The following is a 19,169-nucleotide window of genomic DNA, read 5'->3' as shown; positions in this document are numbered from 1 at the left end:
CCAAGATAAGAGGGAGGGTGGAGGGGAGTGGAATATATAGGAAACGGAATGGGTGGGAGTGGTTTCTATGCCTTTTTCTTTTTGGCTACCCCCCGTGTAAGGGGGAAAAAGCCTTTGGTATATGTATGTATATAGGAAAGGAGCAACGTTCGTCGGGTCCCGTCTCCTATTCTCTAATTTTCTAACATAACCTAAACTTAGATTCATGTAGAGTTCCAACTTAATCTATATCCTTTATTTCCAATTATCATATTTAGATTTGAACTCCTGAATAGTTCGAGCTTGTTTGTTTGTGTGTGTGTGTGTGTGTGTGTGTGTGTGTGTGTGTGTGTGTGTGTGCGCGCGCGCAATTCCTTGGATGTACTGTAGACAATCGTGTCCAAATCGGTACCAGCTACATATTTCTAGACAAATACGAGTATGTAGTACATAGCTACGAAGCCCAACAATTATTCGAAATTAAGGTAATGATATACATGTTGCAAATACGCTCGAGCTATGGCAGGAATACAAGCTTATGTAGGAATAATTTCATTTAAATGTTGGAAAAATCAGGGAAGCTAATTTGTTATTGGTAGGGAAAACCCGTAGATTTTTCCACGAGCCACTTCCCCCTCCCCTCAGCAATCCCCACTATTTTTTTTTTTTTTTTTTTTTTTTTCTTGCGAGGAAGTAAACATTTGGATTTTGGCCGTGACCTGTGGCCTAAAGTATTTGTACCCATACCGTGAGATTATGCAATTTAGTGAGAAAAACACACGACACACACACAAACTCGTGGCGCAGTTGGTAGAGTTCCCTACTGCCACTACGGCGGTCCGGGCTCGAATCCCGCCCAGGGCTGAAATAATTTCAGTATCGCTGTGCTGTGGGTTGTTACTCCAACTCTCGTGAGCGGGGAGTTGGGTGTGTGTGTGTGCGTGCGTGTAAGGTCACAGCATTACCCATAGATCGGTCATATATGAGCTCTGAGCTCTCATTAGGGAGTGAAATAGCTGTCGATCACGAGTTCAACACGTGATCCAAGACCATGGTGAATCACACACACACACACAGATGATTAAGAGTACCAGAAAACCTGACATCTTGTCCAAGGAGTTTGTAACCCACCAGTAGAAAGAGGAGAAAGTGAGAGAAAGTGAGAGAGAGGAGAGAGAGAGAGAGAGAGAGAGAGAGAGAGACTTTAAACTGTCAGAAGCCTTTCCCTTAACAAGGTCCATAAACTTCAACTTCAACTCGTCCTCCATCATTCAGTTTCAGGCCCCACAGATTCCCCTTCTATCTCCACTGATCACAAAAACCACAAAGTCTCCGATAAAGGTTTCCATATCCAGTTGGACATTTCGCCCAGGGGATCAAGTGTCCAGAAACGAGACAACTTGCCAGACACCACAGAGTTCCGGTCAATGAAACCGAGACAATTATCATTTCATCAGTCGACAAACCCGTTCACTGTGTAACATAACAGACACGTCATGCATCTAGGATCATGTTCAGAGTTAACGTTTCCAATTTTCTCGCATTCTGATTGGCTCAGAATGATGACGTCATGACCTCAAGACCAAAATATCGTTTATTTTTCACAAGTATGTTTAAAACCCATTTGAACATTTATTACTAAATAATAATTTAGCATCATGAACGACCCGGAGTAAGAAGGAAGAAAGGAAGAGTTGAAAGGAAAGACGTTGAACCCAAGAAAGATGGCGTCGAGTTTTGTTGTCGACATAAAGACGACGCGCCGTCGAAGTCAAATAAAATATTCTGTTGGCTTTCATAAGTCCAGGCAGCCAGGGATGTGGCATTACGAAGATGTTGAAGACAAAGATGGCGTGGTTGGAGATGGTTATGGTAATGTAGTGGGGGTGGTCGTGGTGATTACGATAATGGAAATATTGAAAATAATAATGACACCTATACCATGACAAAGATACTAGTAAAGATTCGAAACCTAAATAAATAAATAAGAGATCCACAAAAAGTGTAGAACTAAAATTAAAGATCAAATAAAGCTAAACAGTAGAACAAACGTAAAATATATACAAATGAACGAATAACAAAAATAATCAATATTCCACTCTATGGAGGGAGGAAAAACATCAACGACATAACGTCACGGATCAGGACGCAAAACTCTTCCTACAATCATCAACCTTGAATTCTTCAGAATGCAAGGCGACGTTCTTTTTTCCTGAAGGAGTTATCACACTGGGCTATTTTACCTCCAACCTCCATTTGAACAACTAGAGTACGACTTTGCTTACAGAAATCTACATTTCTCTAAGAACATTTCAACAATATGTCTAACATTGGTATAGGTTTACAATCTTAGTTCATCATTCAGCTTTGCCATATAAAGATAATATCTTATATTTGGAGATTAAAATATATATTATATATATATATATATATATATATTGTAACCGAAGTCGTTTTTACTCGAACGAGCTCTCACCTGTCAACTCTGATGAAAACCTTCCCAAGGTACCTTGATAGTATCCCTACAGCCCAGAGGCACGCAGCAAATTATATATATATATATATATATATATATATATATATATATATATATATATATATATATATATATATATATAAACTACGATTTCACTTTTCCTCCTTTTTCAACCTTTTTCTTCATTTTTTTCCTCTTTCTTCCTCGATTTCACCTCTTCTTTCCTTCTCTTTCCTCCTCCTCCTCCTCTTTCCTCCTCCAGCTCATGGCGTTGATTCCAGGAGGGACGAAGAAGACTGGAAGAGAATGGCAATGATTGGAAGCCACGATTCGGCGTCTCAACCGAGCAGGGTACGTTGGGAAATTGTCCGCCCGCGATTATTTATGGGCGTGGGTGGCGATGATGGGCGCGATTAACGATAGGGGGGAGTGGGCGCGGCTGGGGGTGGGGGGAGTGGGCGCGGCTGGGGGTGGGGGGTAGTGCATCCACGCTATGTGGGCGATTAGAGATATTGGGGAGGGAGAGATGGAGCGGGAGAAAAGAGAGACAGGTGCATACTTACACACATCCACATATATGCATACATACACATCCACATAAATACATCCACACATCCACATATACGAATACATACACATCTACATATATGCATATATACATATGCACATACATACACTTCCACATATAACATACACATCCACATATATACCATCTACACTTCCTTCATTTTACCCAAGTTGATGTACGCATCACCCTCCTGGGCCTCCTCACTCACAGTCACGCAGCAGCGACAGCTGGAGAAAGTGCAGAAAAGAGCCTGTCGCACAATCCTTGGCAAATAATACACCACCTATCAGCACGCTTTCACCACTTTAGGACTATCTACCCTTGTTGACCGCAATCTTTAGAGTCTGAGGTCGTTTGCGGTCACCCTAGTTAAACATCCTCGGCACCGGAACCTGCTACCTCCACAGGTACCACGACCACGGCTGCAGGTGCGGCATCATATTACCATCAAATCGATCAGAGCACGCACCGACCGGTATACGAAGAGCCCCATACCGACATTTGTGGACTTAATCAACAACAAGAATTAACATTGTTGTACAACACAACTATTCCTTAGCTTACTGTTTTTTTGTTTTTAAAGCTTGTAACATCTTTTCACTGTCATAGTTTTATAATGTAGGATGTAAGATGTATATTTTCAGCAGTAATGCTGCTATACCCAATAAACCGATTATTATTATATACATATACATACACACCCACATATATACATGCACATCCACATATATACATACACATACATTTATATCCACACATACATCCACATCTGCATCCACATACACATGTATATACGTACACATACATATACGTACACACTCATACAGACATACACATACATATTCATAGACGTATATCCATACACGTATACATATCCATACACGTATACATTCACATACATCTATACATGCATAAGCACATGCATACATGACTATATGCATATACACTCACATGCATATACACATGCATACATGCATATACACTTACATGTAGGTTTTGGGCACACAGGCTGGAAGCGCTGGTGCACAGCTGCGGTGGTGACGACTGCACTGGTGCTAGGAGGTGAGGGGGGGGACGCTGCAATTGTCAGGTCTGGTTGTCACATGGATTGTGGTGGATGCGGTGCTAATGACGGTGGGTGCTTGGATGGTGGTGATGCTGGTGGTGGGGAGCTAGGGTGGGTGATTAGTAATGGAGGTGACTGGTATTGGTGGGTAATTGGTATTGATGGGTGATTGGTAATTGTGGGTGATTGGTAATGGTGATTGGTAATGTTGGTGGGTGATTGGTATTGGTGGGTGATTGGTATTGGTGGGTGATTGGTATTGGAGGGTGATTGGTATTGGAGGGTAATTGGTATTGGTGATTGGTATTGGCGAGTGATTGGTAATATTGGTGGGTGATTGGTAATGTTGGTGGGTGATTGGTAATGTTGGTGGGTGATTGGTAATGTTGGTGGGTGATTGGTAATGTTGGTGGGTGATTGGTAATGTTGGTGGGTGATTGGTAATGTTGGTGGGTGATTGGTAATGTTGGTGGGTGATTGGTAATGTTGGTGGGTGATTGGTAATGTTGGTGGGTGATTGGTAATGTTGGTGGGTGATTGGTAATGTTGGTGGGTGATTGGTAATGTTGGTGGGTGATTGGTAATGTTGGTGGGTGATTGGTAATGTTGGTGGGTGATTGGTAATGTTGGTGGGTGATTGGTAATGTTGGTGGGTGATTGGTAATGTTGGTGGGTGATTGGTGTTAGTGGGTGATTGGTGTTGGTGGTAATCGTGGTGATTGGTAATGGTGGTTGGTAATTATGGTTGGGGTGATTGGTAATGGTTGCTGTGGTGATTGGTAACCGTGGCGGCGGTGATTGGTAATCGTATTGGAGTTCGTACGAATCCCCACCACCCCACGATCCACTCCAAGATGGCGACAATTGCACTCCATAAGCAATTCTCCCGTTGTTCCACATTCGCTGGCCATCACCCACACGCTTTCATCCACCTCGGGGATCAGTTCCGGCCTCGAGTTCGATTCCGAACCCCACATACAGAGAGAATCTCTAAGTATTAGACTAAATATTCAAGCAAACGTACGTGTAGTGATGATAGAAGAATGGGTTAACATTTCGGTCAAATTAGTAAGAGGAGGAGGAGGAGGAGGAAGAGGAGGAGGAAGAGGAGGAGGAGGAAGAGGAGGAAGAGGAGGGGGAGGAAGAGGAGGAGGGGGAGGAAGAGGAGGAGAGGAGGAGGGGGAGGAGGGGGAGGAAGAGGAGGGGGAGGAAGAGGAGGGGGAGGAAGAGGAGGAGGAAGAGGAGGAGGAGGAAGAGGAGGAATAGTTAAATGGTCGAGATGAAGGGAATGAGTCATTACAAGGCAGCATGTGTGTGTGTCTGCTGGCTTGGTGATGAAATCATAGTGTAAGCGGCTGGGAGGAGGAGGAGGAGGAAGGAGGAGGACGAGGAAGAAGCATGGGAGGAAAAGAGGAAGAATAGGAAAAATTACGAGGATGTGGAATTTGAAGGAATAGGAGGAAGGTGGAAATTGAAGAGGAGGAAGAGGAGGAGAATGAGGAGGTGGGAACTGAAGGGAAGGAGGTGGGAACTGAAAGGGAGGAGGAGGAGGAGGAGGAGGAAGACTCTGTGGCGTCGGGCGGATGCAGTTAAGAAGGACAAAGAAGAAACTGACACAGGAGGAGGAGGAGGAGGAGGAGGAGGAAGGGGAAGAGGAGGAGGAAGGGGAAGAGGAGGAGGAGGAAGGGGAAGAGGAGGAGGAAGAGGATGTAGTAGATTGTGGTGGAGAGGATAAGGAGGAGGAGGAGGTCTGGGGGGCGGAGAAAAGTGGACTGCGGGGAACAGGAGGAGGAGGAGGAGGAGTAAGAGGAACGGGACGGGGACGAGGAAGGGTACGGGAGGGGGGGAGAGGGGGGAGAAGGAGGGGGGAAGGCTACGTGGGGAGTCGACGTTGCACACGCATATTCTGGAGTTACATGACTCGGCAGAGGGAGGAGGAGGAGGAAGAGCGAGGAAGGTCGTTGTCACAGTGCGGAGTAGGGTGGAAGAGGAGGAGGAGGAGGAGGAGAAGGAGAAAGGGGGTTGTTTGTGGGGCTGGGGAGAGGGGGGGAGGGAAGGGTGAGGGGGAGATGAAGGGGGAATGCAGTTGGGGGGGGGAGAGGAGTGGGGTAAAAGGAGGAAGGGGAAGAAGAGAAGGAACAAAAGAAGGCGCAAGACGAGGAGGAGAAGAGTGAAGTGGAAAAGGAGGAAGATGAGAAGAGGGATGATGAAGAGAAGGGGAACGGAATGAAAGAAGAGAGACAGAGGAGGAGGAGGAGGAGGAGGAGGAGGAAACGTAGCAAGAAAAGACGAAGCAAAGGAGGAGAGGGAAGAGGAGGGGGAAGAGGGAAGAGAAGGAAAAGAGGAGGAGGAAGAAAGGAAGAAGAGAGAGGAAGAAGAGAGGAAGAGAGAAGGAATAGGAAGAGAGGAGGAAGAAGAGGAGGAAGAAAGGAAAAAGAGAGAGGAAGAAGATAGGAAGAGAGAAGGAATAGGAAGAAGAGGACGAGGAGGAAGAGGAGGAGGAAATAAGATGAGAAGGTGGGAGAAGGAAGAATGGGAGAAAGGAGGATGAAGAGAAGGGAGAGGAAGAGGGGGAAGAAGAGGTGGAGGAGGGGGATGGGGAGGAGAAGAGGAGAAGAGGAGAGGAGAGGAGAGGAGGAGAGGAGAAGAGGAGAGGAGAAGAGGAGGAGATGAGGAGAGGAGAAGAGGAGATGAGAAGGAGAAGAGGAGATGAGAAGGAGAAGAGGAGGAGAAGAGGAGGAGGAGGAGGAGGAGGAGAGGAGAAGAGGAGGAGGAGGAGAGGAGAAGAGGAGGAGGAGAAGAAGAGGAGGAGAAGAAGAGGAGGAGAAGAAGAGGAGGAGGAGAAGAAGAGGAGGAGAAGAAGAGGAGGAGGAGAAGAGAAGAAGAGGAGGAGGAGAAGAGAAGAAGAGGAGGAGGAAGAGAAGAAGAGGAGGAGGAAGAGAAGAAGAGGAGAAGAGAAGAAGAGGAGGAGAAGGGAAGAAAAGGAGAAGAAAAGAGGAGGAGGAAGAGGAGGAGGAGGAGAAGAGGAGGACAAGAGGAGGAGAAGAGAAGGAGGAGAAGAAGAGAAGGAGAAAGAAGGAGGAGGAGAAGAAGAGAAGAGAAGGAGAAGAAGAGGAGAAGAGAAGGAGAAAGAAGGAGAAGAGGAGAAAGAAGGAGAAGAGGAGAAAGAAGGAGGAGAAGAAGAGGAGAAAGAAGGAGGAGGAGAAGAGGAGGAGAAGAAGAGAAGGAGAAAGAAGGAGGAGGAGAAGAAGAGGAGAAGAGGAGGAGAAGAGGAGAGAAAGAGGAGAAGAGGAGAGGAGAAGAGGAGGAGAAGAAGAGAAGGAGAAGAGGAGAAGGAGGAGAAGAAGAGAAGGAGAAGAGGAGAAGGAGGAGGAGAAGAGGAGAAAGAGGAGGAGGAGAAGAAGAGAAGGAGAAAGCGGAGGAGAAGAAGTGAAGGAGAAAGAAGGAGGAGGAGGAGGAGGAGGTGTGAATGCTGTTCGACGGGAGAGAGAAGCAAAGGGCGTCAGTCACTGTGAGTGGAAGAGAAACTTACGAAGATCAAGGAGAAGGAGAAGGAGAGAGGGAGGGAGAGAGGAAGAGGAAGAGGAAGGGAGAGAGAGAGGGAGGGAGAGAGAGAGAGAGGGAGAGAGAGAGGGAGAGAGAGAGAGCGATACGAGAGAGGGGGAGGGAGGGAAGAGGTGGGAGGGAGAGAGAGGGGGGAGGGAGAGAGAGGGGGAGGGGAGAGAAGGGGGAGGGGAGAGAGAAGGGGGAGGGGAGAGGAGGGGGAGAGGGAGAGAGAAGGGGGAGGGGGGAGAGAAGGGGGAGGGGAAGAGGAGGGGGAGGGGGGAGAGAAGGGGGAGGGGAAGAGGAGGGGGAGAGGAGGGAGAGAGAGGGAGAGGAGGGGGAGAGGGGGAGAGAGGGAGAGAGGGGGAGAGAGGGAGAGAAGAGGGAGAGGGGAGGGGAGAGAAGGGAGGAGGGAGAGAGGGGGAGGAGAGAGAGGGGGAGGGGAGAGAGGGGGAGGGGAGAGAGGGGGAGGGGAGAGAGGGTGAGGGAGGGAGGGAGTGGGAGGGGAGAGAGGGGGAGGGAGGGGGAGGGGAGAGAGGGGGAGGGGAGAGAGGGGGAGGGAGAGAGGGGGGAGGAGGGAGAGAGAGGAGGGGAGGGGGAGGGGGAGAGAGAGGGAAAGGGAGAGGGAGGGGGAGAGAGAGGGAAAGGGAGAGGGAAAGGGAGAGAGAGGGAAAGGGAGAGAGAGGGAAAGGGAGAGGGAGAGGGAAAGGGAGAGGGAAAGGGAGAGGGAGAGGGAAAGGGAGGGAGAGATTAGTTATAAGTAGGAAGTATGACGGGGGAAGAAGGGGCAAGGGGGGAGGGGAGGTAGAGGGGGGGGAGGGGAGGTAGAGGGGGAGGGGAGGGAGAGGGGGAGGGGAGGGAGAGGGGGAGGGGAGGGAGGGAGAGGGGGAGGGGAGGGAGGGAGAGGGGGAGGGAAAGAGTGATTAGTTATAAGTAGAGAGTATGGCGGGGGGGGAGGAAGGAAGGGGGAAGGGGGGAGGGGGGTTGCCAAAGGTCGAATCTGAGACTCTGAGGCAGGCAAGGTTAGGGAACAAAGGAGAAACAAAAGAAGGGAGGAGGAGGAGGAGGAGGAGGAGGAGAAGAGAGAGAACGCAGACCGACCACGTATGTGATAAAAATTGGGAAATGGAGAAAGATGATGAAGAGGAGGAGGAGAGGAGAGGAGAGGAGGTGAAGGAGGAGGAGGAGAGGAGGTGAAGGAGGAGGAGGAGAGGAGGTGAAGGAGGAGGAGGAGAGGAGGAGGAGAGGAGGTGAAGGAGGAGGAGGAGAGGAGGTGAAGGAGGAGGAGGAGAGGAGGTGAAGGAGGAGAGGAGAGGAGGAGGAGAGGAGGTGAAGGAGGAGGAGGAGAGGAGGTGGAGGAGGAGGAGAGGAGGTGAAGGAGGAGGAGGAGGAGGAGAGGAGGTGAAGGAGGAGGAGGTGAAGGAGGAGGTGAAGGAGGAGGAGGTGAAGGAGGAGGAGGAGAGGAGAGGAGGAGAGGAGAGGAGGTGAAGGAGGAGGAGAAGGAGGAGAGGAGAGGAGGTGAAGGAGGAGAAAGATGAGGAGGTGAAGGAGGAGAAAGATGAGGAGGTGAAAGAGGAGAAAGATGAGGTGGAGGAGGAAGAAGAAAAGTGAGGAAGAGGAGAAAGATGAGGAGAAAGATGAGGAGGAAGATAAGGAGGAAAAACATGAGAAAGAGGAAGAGAAAGATGAGGAAGAGGAGAAGGAGAAAGATGAGGAAGAGGAGAAGGAGAAAGATGAGAAAGAGGAAGAGAAAGATGAGGAAGAGGAGGAGAAAGATGAGGACGACGACGAGAAGGCATAGGAGAAAGAAGAGGAAAAAGAGGAAAAAAGAGCAGAAGAAAGAGCAGAAGAAAGAAGAGCAAGAGGAAAAAGAAAAGGAGAAAGAAAAAGAGGAGAATGAAGAGGAGGAAGGAAAAGATGAAGATGAGAAGGGAAATATGAAGAGAAGGAGAATGAGAAATATGAGAAGGAAGAGGAGAAATATGAGGAGGAAGAGGAGAAATATGAGGAGGAAGAGGAGAAATATGAGGAGGAAGAGGAGAAATATGAGGAGCAGGAAGAGGAGAAATATGAGGAGCAGGAAGAGGAGAAATATGAGGAGCAGGAAGAGGAGAAATATGAGGAGGAAGGAGAAATATTAGGAGGAAGAGGAGAAATACGAGGAGAAGAGACGAGGAGGAAGACATACGAGGAGAAAGAAACAAAGGGGAAAATGACGAGGAGAAAGATGAAAAGGAAGAGTAGCAGAAAGTTGAGGAAGAGAAAGAAGAGGAAGAGAAAGAAGAGGAAGAGAAAGAAGAGGAAGAGAAAGAAGAGGAAGAGGAAGAAAAGGAAGAGAAAGAGGAAGAGAAAGGAAGATGAAGAAAAGGAAGAGAAAGAAGAGGAAGAGAAAGGAAGAGGAAGAGAAAGGAAGAGGAAGAGGAAGAGAAAGGAAGAGGAAGAGAAAGGAAGAGGAAGGAAGAGGAAGAGAAAAGAAGAGAAAGAGAAAGGAGGAGAAAGAGGAGAAAGAGGAAGAAGAAAATTACGAAGAAAGGAAAAGAAAAAGAAGAGGAGGAAGAAGAAAAGAGAAGAAAGAGGAGGAGGAGGAGGAGGAATAGGAGGAGGTTAGAAGAATGGAAGAACGGAAAGAAAGGAGAAGGAGGGTGGTAAAGTGGAAACTTGCAAGGAAAAAAAAAAGGAATGCGAAAGATACGGAGGAGGAGAAGAAAATGAAAGGAGGAAGAGACGAAGAGAAAAGGAGAACAAAGCACACAGGCGGGAAGGGAAGGAGGGAGAGTGAGAGAGAGAGAGAGAGAGAGAGAGAGAGAGAGAGAGAGAGAGAGAGAGAGAGAGAGGGGGGGACAGAGAGGGGGACAGAGAGGGGGAGAGAGAGGGACAGAGAGGGGGACAGAGAGGGAGACAGAGAGGGAGAGAGAGGGAGGTAGAGGGAAAGAGAGGGGGGTAGAGGGAAAGAGAGGGGGGTAGAGGGAGAGAGAGGGGGGTAGAGGGAGAGAGAGGGGGGTAGAGGGAGAGAGAGGGGGGTAGAGGGAGAGAGAGGGTAGAGGGAGAGAGAGGGACAGAGAGGGGAGAGGGAGGGGAGAGGGAGGGGAGAGGGGGTAGAGGGAGAGAGAGGGAGAGGGAAAGAGAGGGGAGGGGGAGAGAGAGGGGAGAGGGAGAGAGAGGGGAGAGGGAGGGAGAGGGAGAGGGAGAGAGAGGGGAGAGGGAGAGGGAGAGAGAGGGGAGAGGGAGAGAGAGAGGGAGAGGGAGAGAGAGGGGAGAGGGAGAGGGAGAGAGAGGGGAGAGGGAGAGAGAGGGGAGAGGGAGAGAGAGAAGGAGAGGGGGAGAGGGAGAGAGAAGGTGAGAGAGGGGTGAGGGAGAGAGAGGGGAGAGGGAGAGGGAGAGAGAGGGGAGAGAGAGAGCGAGGAGGGGGAGAGGGGAGGGGGAGAGAGAGGGGAGGGGGAGAGGGAGAGAGAGGAGAGGGAGAGAGAGGGGAGGGGGAGAGGGAGAGAGAGGGGAGAGGGAGAGAGAGGGGAGGGGGAGAGGGAGAGAGAGGGGAGGGGGAGAGGGAGAGAGAGGGGAGGGGGAGAGGGAGAGAGAGGGGAGGGGGAGAGGGAGAGGGGAGGGGGAGGGAGAGGGGAGGGGGAGAGAGAGGGGAGGGGGGAGAGAGAGGGGAGGGGGAGGAGGGGGGGGGGGAGAGGGAGAGGGGGGGGGGAGAGGGGGAGGGAGGGGGGGGGGGGGGGAGGGGGAGGGGAGGGGGGAGTGGGAGGGAGGGTGGGGGGGAGGGTGAAGGGGGGGGGAGGGGGAGGGAGAGGGGTGGGGGAGGGGGAGGGGGGGGGGGGTGGGGAGGGGGGGGGGGGGAGAGGGAGAGGGAGGGGAGAGAGAGAGGGAGGGGGGGGGGGGGGGGGGGGGGAGGGGAGAGGGGAGAGAGGGGGAGAGGGGGTGGGGAGAGAGGGGGAGGGGGGGGGGGAGGGAGAGAGAGGGGGGGGGGAGGGAGAGAGAGAGGGGAGGGAGGGGGGGGGAGGAGAGGGGGGGGGGAGAGGAGAGGGGGTGAGGGGGAGGGGAGAGAGGGAGAGAGAGGGGGGGGAGAGGGAGAGAGAGGGGGAGAGGGGGAGGGGAGTGAGCGAGAGAGAGAGAGAGGGAGGGGGGGGGGAGAGGGAGGGGGAGGGTGGAGAGGGAGGGGAGGGGGGAGGGAGGGAGAGAGGGAGGGGGAGAGAGGGAGGGGAGGGTGGGGGGGGAGAGGGGTGGGGAGGGGGAGAGGAGAGAGAGGGAGGGGGGGAGGGAGAGATGGGGGGGGGAGTGGGAGAGGGAGGGAGAAGGATGGAGAGGGAGGGAGGGAGGGGGGGAGGGAGAGGGAGAGGGAGGGGGGAGGGGGAGGGAGGGAGGGGGGGGGGGGGGGGGGGGATGGAGAGGGGAGGGGAGGGGGAGGGAGGAGAGGGAGGGGAGGGAGGGAGGGGAGAGGGAGAGGGAGAGGGAGAGGGAGAGGGAGAGAGAGGGAGGGAGGAGATAGGAGGGAGGGAGGGAGGGGAGAAGGGAGGGAGGGGAGAGGGAGAGAGGAGAGGGGAGAGAGAGGGGGTGGGGGAGAGAGGGAGTGGGAGGAGGGGTGGGAGAGGGAGAGGGAGGGAGAGAGAGGAGGAGAGGGAGGAGAGAGGGAGAGATGGGATAGGGAAGGAGGGAGAGATGGAGAGGGAGGAAGGGAGAGATGGAGAGGTAGGGAGGGAGGGAGAGAGGGAGGGGAGGGGAGGGGAGGGAGAGGAGAGGGGAGGGAGAGAGGGAGGGAGAGATGGAGAGGGAGGGAGGGAGGGAGAGATGGAGAGGGAGGGAGGGAGAGATGGAGAGGGAGGGAGGGAGAGATGGAGAGGGAGGGAGGGAGAGAGGGAGAGGGAGGGAGGGAGGGAGAGATGGAGAGGGAGGGAGGGAGAGATGGAGAGGGAGGGAGGGAGAGAGGGAGAGGGGGAGGGAGAGATGGAGGGTGAGGAGGGAGGGAGAGATGGAGGGTGAGGAGGGAGGGAGAGATGGAGGGTGAGGAGGGAGGGAGAGATGGAGGGTGAGGAGGGAGGGAGAGATGGAGGGTGAGGAGGGAGGGAGAGATGGAGGGTGAGGAGGGAGGGAGAGATGGAGAGGGAGGGAGGGAGGGAGAGATGGAGAGGGAGGGAGGGAGGGAGAGATGGAGAGGGAGGGAGAGATGGAGAGGGAGGGAGGGAGGGAGGGAGAGATGGAGAGGGAGGGAGGGAGGGAGGGAGAGATGGAGAGGGAGAGAGGGAGAGCGAGGGAGGGAGAGATGGAGAGGGAGGGAGGGAGGGAGAGAGGGAGAGGGAGGGAGGGGGAGGGAGAGATGGAGAGGGAGGGAGGGAGGGAGAGATGGAGAGGGAGGGAGGGAGGGAGAGATGGAGAGGGAGGGAGGGGGAGAGAGAGAGGGGAGGGGGAGAGAGGGGAGGGGGAGAGAGAGGGGAGGGGGAGAGAGGTGGAGAGAGAGGGGAGGTGGAGAGAGAGGGGAGGTGGAGAGAGAGGGGAGGTGGAGAGAGAGGGGAGGGGGAGAGAGGGGAGGGGGAGAGAGAGGGAGAGAGGGAGGGGAGAGAGAGAGGGGAGGGGGAGAGAGAGGGGGAGGGGGAGAGAGAGGGGAGGGAGAGAGAGAGGGAGGTAGAGAGAGAGGTGAGGGGGAGAGAGGGGAGAGGGAGAGAGAGGGGAGGGGGAGAGAGGGGGAGGGGAGAGAGAGAGGGGAGGGGGGAGAGAGAGGGGAGGGGGAGAGAGGGGAGGCGGAGAGAGAGGGGAGGGGGAGAGAGGGGAGAGGGGAGAGAGGAGGTGGAGAGAGAGGGGAGGGGGAGAGAGGAGGTGGAGAGAGAGGGGAGGGGGAGAGAGAGGGGAGGGGGGGAGAGAGAGGGGCGGGGGAGAGAGAGGGGGGAGGTGGAGAGAGAGGGGAGGGGGGGAGAGAGGGGAGGTGGAGAGAGAGGGGAGGGGGAGAGAGGGGAGGGGGAGAGAGAGGGGAGGTGGAGAGAGGGGAGGTGGAGAGAGGGGAGGTGGAGAGAGGGGAGGGGGAGAGAGAGAGGGGAGGTGGAGAGAGGGGGTGGAGAGAGAGGGGAGGGGGAGAGAGGAGGTGGAGAGAGAGGGGAGGGGGAGAGAGGAGGTGGAGAGAGAGGGGAGGGGGAGAGAGAGGGAGGGAGAGAGGGAGAGAGAGGGGGAGGGGGGAAGAGAGGGGAGGGGGGAGAGGGGGAGGGGGAGGGAGAGAGGGGGAGGGGGAGAGGGGAGGAGAGAGAGGAGGGGAAGGGGAGAGAAGAGGGGAGAGAGGAGGGGAGGGAACGGGGAGAGGGAGAGGGAGAGAGAGGGAAGGGGGAGAGGGAGGAGGGACGGGGAGGGAGAGGGAAAGAGGGAGGAAGGGAAAGAGAGGGAGGAGAGAGGAAGAACGAGAGCGAGACAGAGAGGGAGGGGGAGAGAGAGGGGGAGAGAGAGAGAGAGAGAGAGAGAGAGAGAGAAAAGGAATCAGTCACAAGGAAAGTCGAAGGATGAGATGGTGCTAGTGGAGGGAGGAGGAGTGACATCAGGAAAAGGGAGGAGTGGAACGAAGAGGCAGTGGAGGGAAGATGGTGTGGAAAGAAGAGAGAGTGAAAGAGGAGTGGAGGAGGAGGAAAAGGAAGAGGGAGTGGAAGAGGAAGAGGATGAGGGGGGGGAAAGGAAAGGAGACTTAAGAAAATGGTGGGAGTGAGGGGGAAGGGAGGAGGAGAGGGAAAGGGAGGACGAGGGGGGGAGGGAGGACGAAGGGGGGGAGGGGGAGAGGAGAGGGGGAGGGGGAGAGGAGAGGGGGAGGGGAGAGGAGAGGGGAAGGGGGAGAGGAGAGGGGGGAGGGGAGAGGAGAGGGGGGAGGGGGAGAGGGGGGAGGGGAGAGGAGAGGGGGAGGGGGAGAGGAGAGGGGGAGGGGGAGAGGAGAGGGGGAGGGGGAGAGGAGAGGGGGGAGGGCGGGGTGAAAAGAGCCACGTTCCGTTACTAGATTGTGAAATTACGCATCCACAGATCTCCGAGACAGATCTTGTGACTTAACAGATCTTTGAGCGTCTTCCCTTCATTTCCATATTATCTTTTAACTTGATGACGAGAGAAGGACGCCGAGATGCGTGTGCGTGTATGGGGGGGTGGATGGGGTGGTTCCATCCCGCCCAGTCAGCCAGCAACCGCGCGTGACATCAGGAAAATTTGTTTACTTCATGTCTGGGCTCATGATTATGGCAACTTTCAGTTCATCATGTGTGTGTGTGTGTGTGTGTGTGTGTGTGTGTGTGTGTGTGTGTGTGTGTGTGTGTGTGTGTGTGTGTGTGTGTGTGTGTGTGTGTGTGTGTGTCTGTGTCTGTGTGTGTGTGTGTGTGTGTGTGTGTGTGTGTGTGTGTGTGTGTGTCTGTGTGTGTGTGTGTGTCTGTGTGTGCGTGCGTGCGTGTGTGTGTGTGATTTACCATGGTCTTGGATCATGTGTTGGACTCGTGATCGACATCTCAGAGCTCATTAATGACCGACCTATGGGTAATGCTGTGACCTTACACGCACACACACACACCCAACTCCCCGCCCACGAGAGTTGGAGTATCAACCCGCAGCGCAGCGATACTGAAATTATTTCAGGCCTGGGCGGGATTCGAACCCGGAACGCCGTAGTGGCAGCCGGGAACTCTACCAAGTGTTTGTGTGCGTGTCTGAGGAGGAAGAAGAGGAAGAAGAGGAAGAGGTTGTATGGGGCTGATTCGTGTGGCATGTAAGTAGGAGTAGGAATGATATAGATTGTGGGCAACGTTCCCTCTAAGCTGTGCGCACGCGCACATACGAACTACGCACGTAAAGAAAAAATGTGTGCACAAAAGGTTTTCAAATATTAAAATCCATTCAATAAAGAAGTTCCACCCAAACATCAACCTATAAATTATCTTAATAATATAGTGACTTACCAACCATCAAACCAATATTTCCTTTTTGTTTTTTGTTTTTTATTTTCCAACTCTAGCGCTTCCATTGCAAACTATGCATTGGTGGAGGTAATCTGTAATACAAACTTACAAATTGTGCGTATTTGCTTCAATGATCAGACGGTGTCCCGCATGGGTGCTCGCGTACTTTTCAGAGTAGGCAAAGTTTGCACACAAGCAAATTTCTAGGCACCCTCACAGAAAGAAAGAAAGAAAAAAAAATTAACATTGGTTGTGGGGTTGGGAGGACGGGAGGTTGTCATAAGACGGAGCAGACATTGTAAGAACACAAGAACATAAGAATGGAGGAGACTGCAAGAGACCATAAGGCCTACACTAGGCAGTTCATTGTCCATCACCACCTGTCCTCCCCATCCATAAAGTTGTCCAGAGTTCCTATGTAGAGATAAGCTACTCCACATAATCGCTTGTAAAGAGTAGCAACCGCAGAAACCAGTTCATAAATACAAATCGCCCCAACAGTGTCGATCATTCAAGTATAGATAAACAAGTTTAAGTTAGGTCAGGTCAGTTTGTGAAGATTGACCATCTTCAGGAAGAGCTTAAGATCAGCCACCCGGAATATAAGGGTGTAAAGAAGAAGAAGAAGAAGAAAAAAAAAATCGTCAGTTTCTCAGTTTTTTTTTTTTTTTTTTTTTTTTTTTACGTCCGATGAAGCCATGGGCGGGACAAGAATTTCCTACTGAGGCGCGTCATGGCTGTCTCAAAGCGTCGACGGTGTGGAGAAGTCACGGTCGTGCCCAAGGTTCGACAGTCCTTAAATGATTTATCGGCTGTTCCTCCCAACACTTTTGCCACAAGATTCGTTGTGTGGACCGCAGGACGGGATAGAAGTCCTTTTTCAGGCTTGGAAGCATCGAAAAACGTCGATATTGCTTCCCGAGTTGCCTTGTCGGATAGTTCGTTGCTGGGGATGCCACGAGTAAATGGTACCAAGCGTTAATCAACTCCTGACCGACTGAATGTGAACTCGCTATCACAAATTGTCTGATGACAGTAACTTAATTCTCCCCTTTTATACAAACAAAGTCACAGCGGTTACCCGGTACTGGCGTTTGGGCAGAAGTACACCTCAGCAGCTTCCTGCACGTCTGAGCAGCCCTTTGTAGGATCCACTCACATGGGAGAGTAGCTACACAAGTTGCCGTAAACTTGTGCTTTCTTCACCTGGCTGAGGAACTGCCCCCCCAGCAAAGTTACTTAATTTTCTTACATATACCAAGCTCTTTTTTCCACCTTACAAGGGAGGTAGCCTACAAGGGAGGCAGCCACAGTACAACTACTCAAACAACAGATGCTGTCACCCCTAACTCCCACTTATTTCAGGTTCGAGATCCCAAGGACCACAAAGTCAATGGTGTATGGATCAAGTTGAGAACCACGGGCTTAAAGTAAAAATAAAATGACTGGTAGATACTAACAACTCCACTGCTTATGCGCTGGGAGCGTAGAAGTGGCGTAGGGAGTGGGAGTGGCGTAGGGAGTGGGAGTGGCGTAGGGAGTGGGAGTGGCGTAGGGAGTGGGAGTGGCGTAGGGAGTGGGAGTGGCGTAGGGAGTGGGAGTGGCGTAGGGAGTGGGAGTGGCGTAGGGAGTGGGAGTGGCGTAGGGAGTGGGAGTGGCGTAGGGAGTGGGAGTGGCGTAGGGAAACAGTGCAGGAAATTTTGGGAGGAAAATCGAGAGGATAAATGGCGGTGCGGGGAGCGAGTGTTACTGGAACAGAAATCAGAAAATCATGAAACGAAAGTGAACAATTAAAGGTCTTCAGGTGTGGGAAGGGAGAAGGAGGAGGAGGAGGAATGGAGATGACAGACGCGAGTCTATTAGAAAACGGAAGATGGAAGAAAGGAAGGGATGGAAGGAGGAGTAAGGAAATGGAATAAAAATGGGAATAAGGAAGAAAAAGGAAGAAGGAAGAAGAAAAAAGGAAAAGAAAAAGAAAAAGAAAGGCAAGAAGAAAGGATAAGAAGAATGCAGATGAAACAAAGAAAATGGAGGTGGGAAAGGAGAGGGGAGAGGTGGTCAAAGGGTAGAAAGGAATGTGGGGGGAGGGGGAGAGGCAGGGGGGGGGAGATGGGAGGGTGATGGTGTATGTGTATGTGTGCGTGTGTGTGTGTGTGTGTGTGTGTGTGTGTGTGTGTGTGTGTGTGTGTGTGTGTGTGTGTGTGTGTGTGTGTGTGTGTGTGTGTGTGTGTGTGTGTGTGTGTGACAAGAGGTGAAGGTCCCCCCTTTGATCAGTGACACAGCAGAATGTTTTTTCTTGCAATATTTCCTGCACCTTTTGTAGCAACCTTCCTCATGGGGTCAAAGGTTGCGGGTGGTGCGCGCGCGCGCACGCACACGCACACACACACACACACACACACACACACACACACATACATACACACACCACAACCCATGGCGCAGTTGGTAGAGTTCCCGGCTCCCACTACAGCGGTCCGGGTTCGAATCCCGCCCAGGGCTGAAATAATTTCAGTATCACTGCGCTGCGAGTCGTTACTCCAACTCTCGTGGGCGGGGAGTTGTGTGTGTGCGTGCGTGTACGGTTCCAGCATTACCCATAGATCGGTCATATATGAGCTCTGAGCTCTCTTCCGGAAGGGAAATAGCTGTCGATCGCGAGTCCAACAGGTGATCCAAGACCATGGTAGTGAAACACACACACGCACACACACGCACAGGGTACAGAGGCATTAGGATCTCAGGGTTAGGGGGAGGAAGGGGTGGGGGAGAAGGGGGAGAGGGGGAGTGGGGGAGAGGGGGAGAAGGGGGAGTGGGGGAGAGGGGGAGAAGGGAGAGGGTGAGAAGGGAGAGGGTGAGAAGGGGGAGGGGGAGAAGGGGGAGGGGGAGAAGGGGGAGGGGGAGAAGGGGGAGGGGGAGAGGTGGGAAGGAGGGGGAGAGGTGGAAGAAGGGGGAGAGGGGGAGGGGGGGAAGAAGAGGTCTTGGGCGTTCGGTGAGCAGATGGGATGCAGAAAGAACCAGACCAGTCTTGGGTGAGGTCGGGATACACACACACACACACACAGCTGCAGCAGCGGCAGGTTGCGATAAAATCGGTTAGATAATAAAGAAAAAATCGTACGGTTGCCAACACGCGAGCCTGTTATACCCCTGACGTCCTGGTCCTTTTTTTCTTTTCTTTTTCTATAATGATAAAAATAATTAAATAATAAAATAAAATATAAATAATAAAATGAAATGAATTATAATATCAAATAAAAATAATAATAATAATAAACGGTTTATTGAAAACGTGGCAACCGAAGGCTGAAACTACGCACATCAAGGTAAGAGTGTACATAATATATGATTACCTAAACATATTATGATGCTGAAGCGAGTGTGCACTATACAAATATATAAAACAGGAACATATAAAAAATTGTGTCTTGGTGTTAATATGATATTATGTGTGTAGTGTGTGTGTGTGTGTGTGTGTGTGTGTGTGTGTGTGTGTGTGTGTGTGTGTGTGTGTGTGTGCGTGTGTGTGTCGATACCAAGGAATGTACAGGCCCGTTACACCCGTTACCGTTACTCTATAGATGAAGAAGGGTCTGTTGCCCTCTATGTAAACAACCACATGTTACGTGGCGTCAC

This window comes from Oratosquilla oratoria, chromosome 17, assembly GCF_046742065.1.
Source record: "Oratosquilla oratoria isolate Oo_2021 chromosome 17, ASM4674206v1, whole genome shotgun sequence".
Taxonomy (NCBI): Eukaryota; Metazoa; Arthropoda; class Malacostraca; order Stomatopoda; family Squillidae; genus Oratosquilla; species Oratosquilla oratoria.
Note: the sequence above shows the minus strand (reverse complement) of the source record.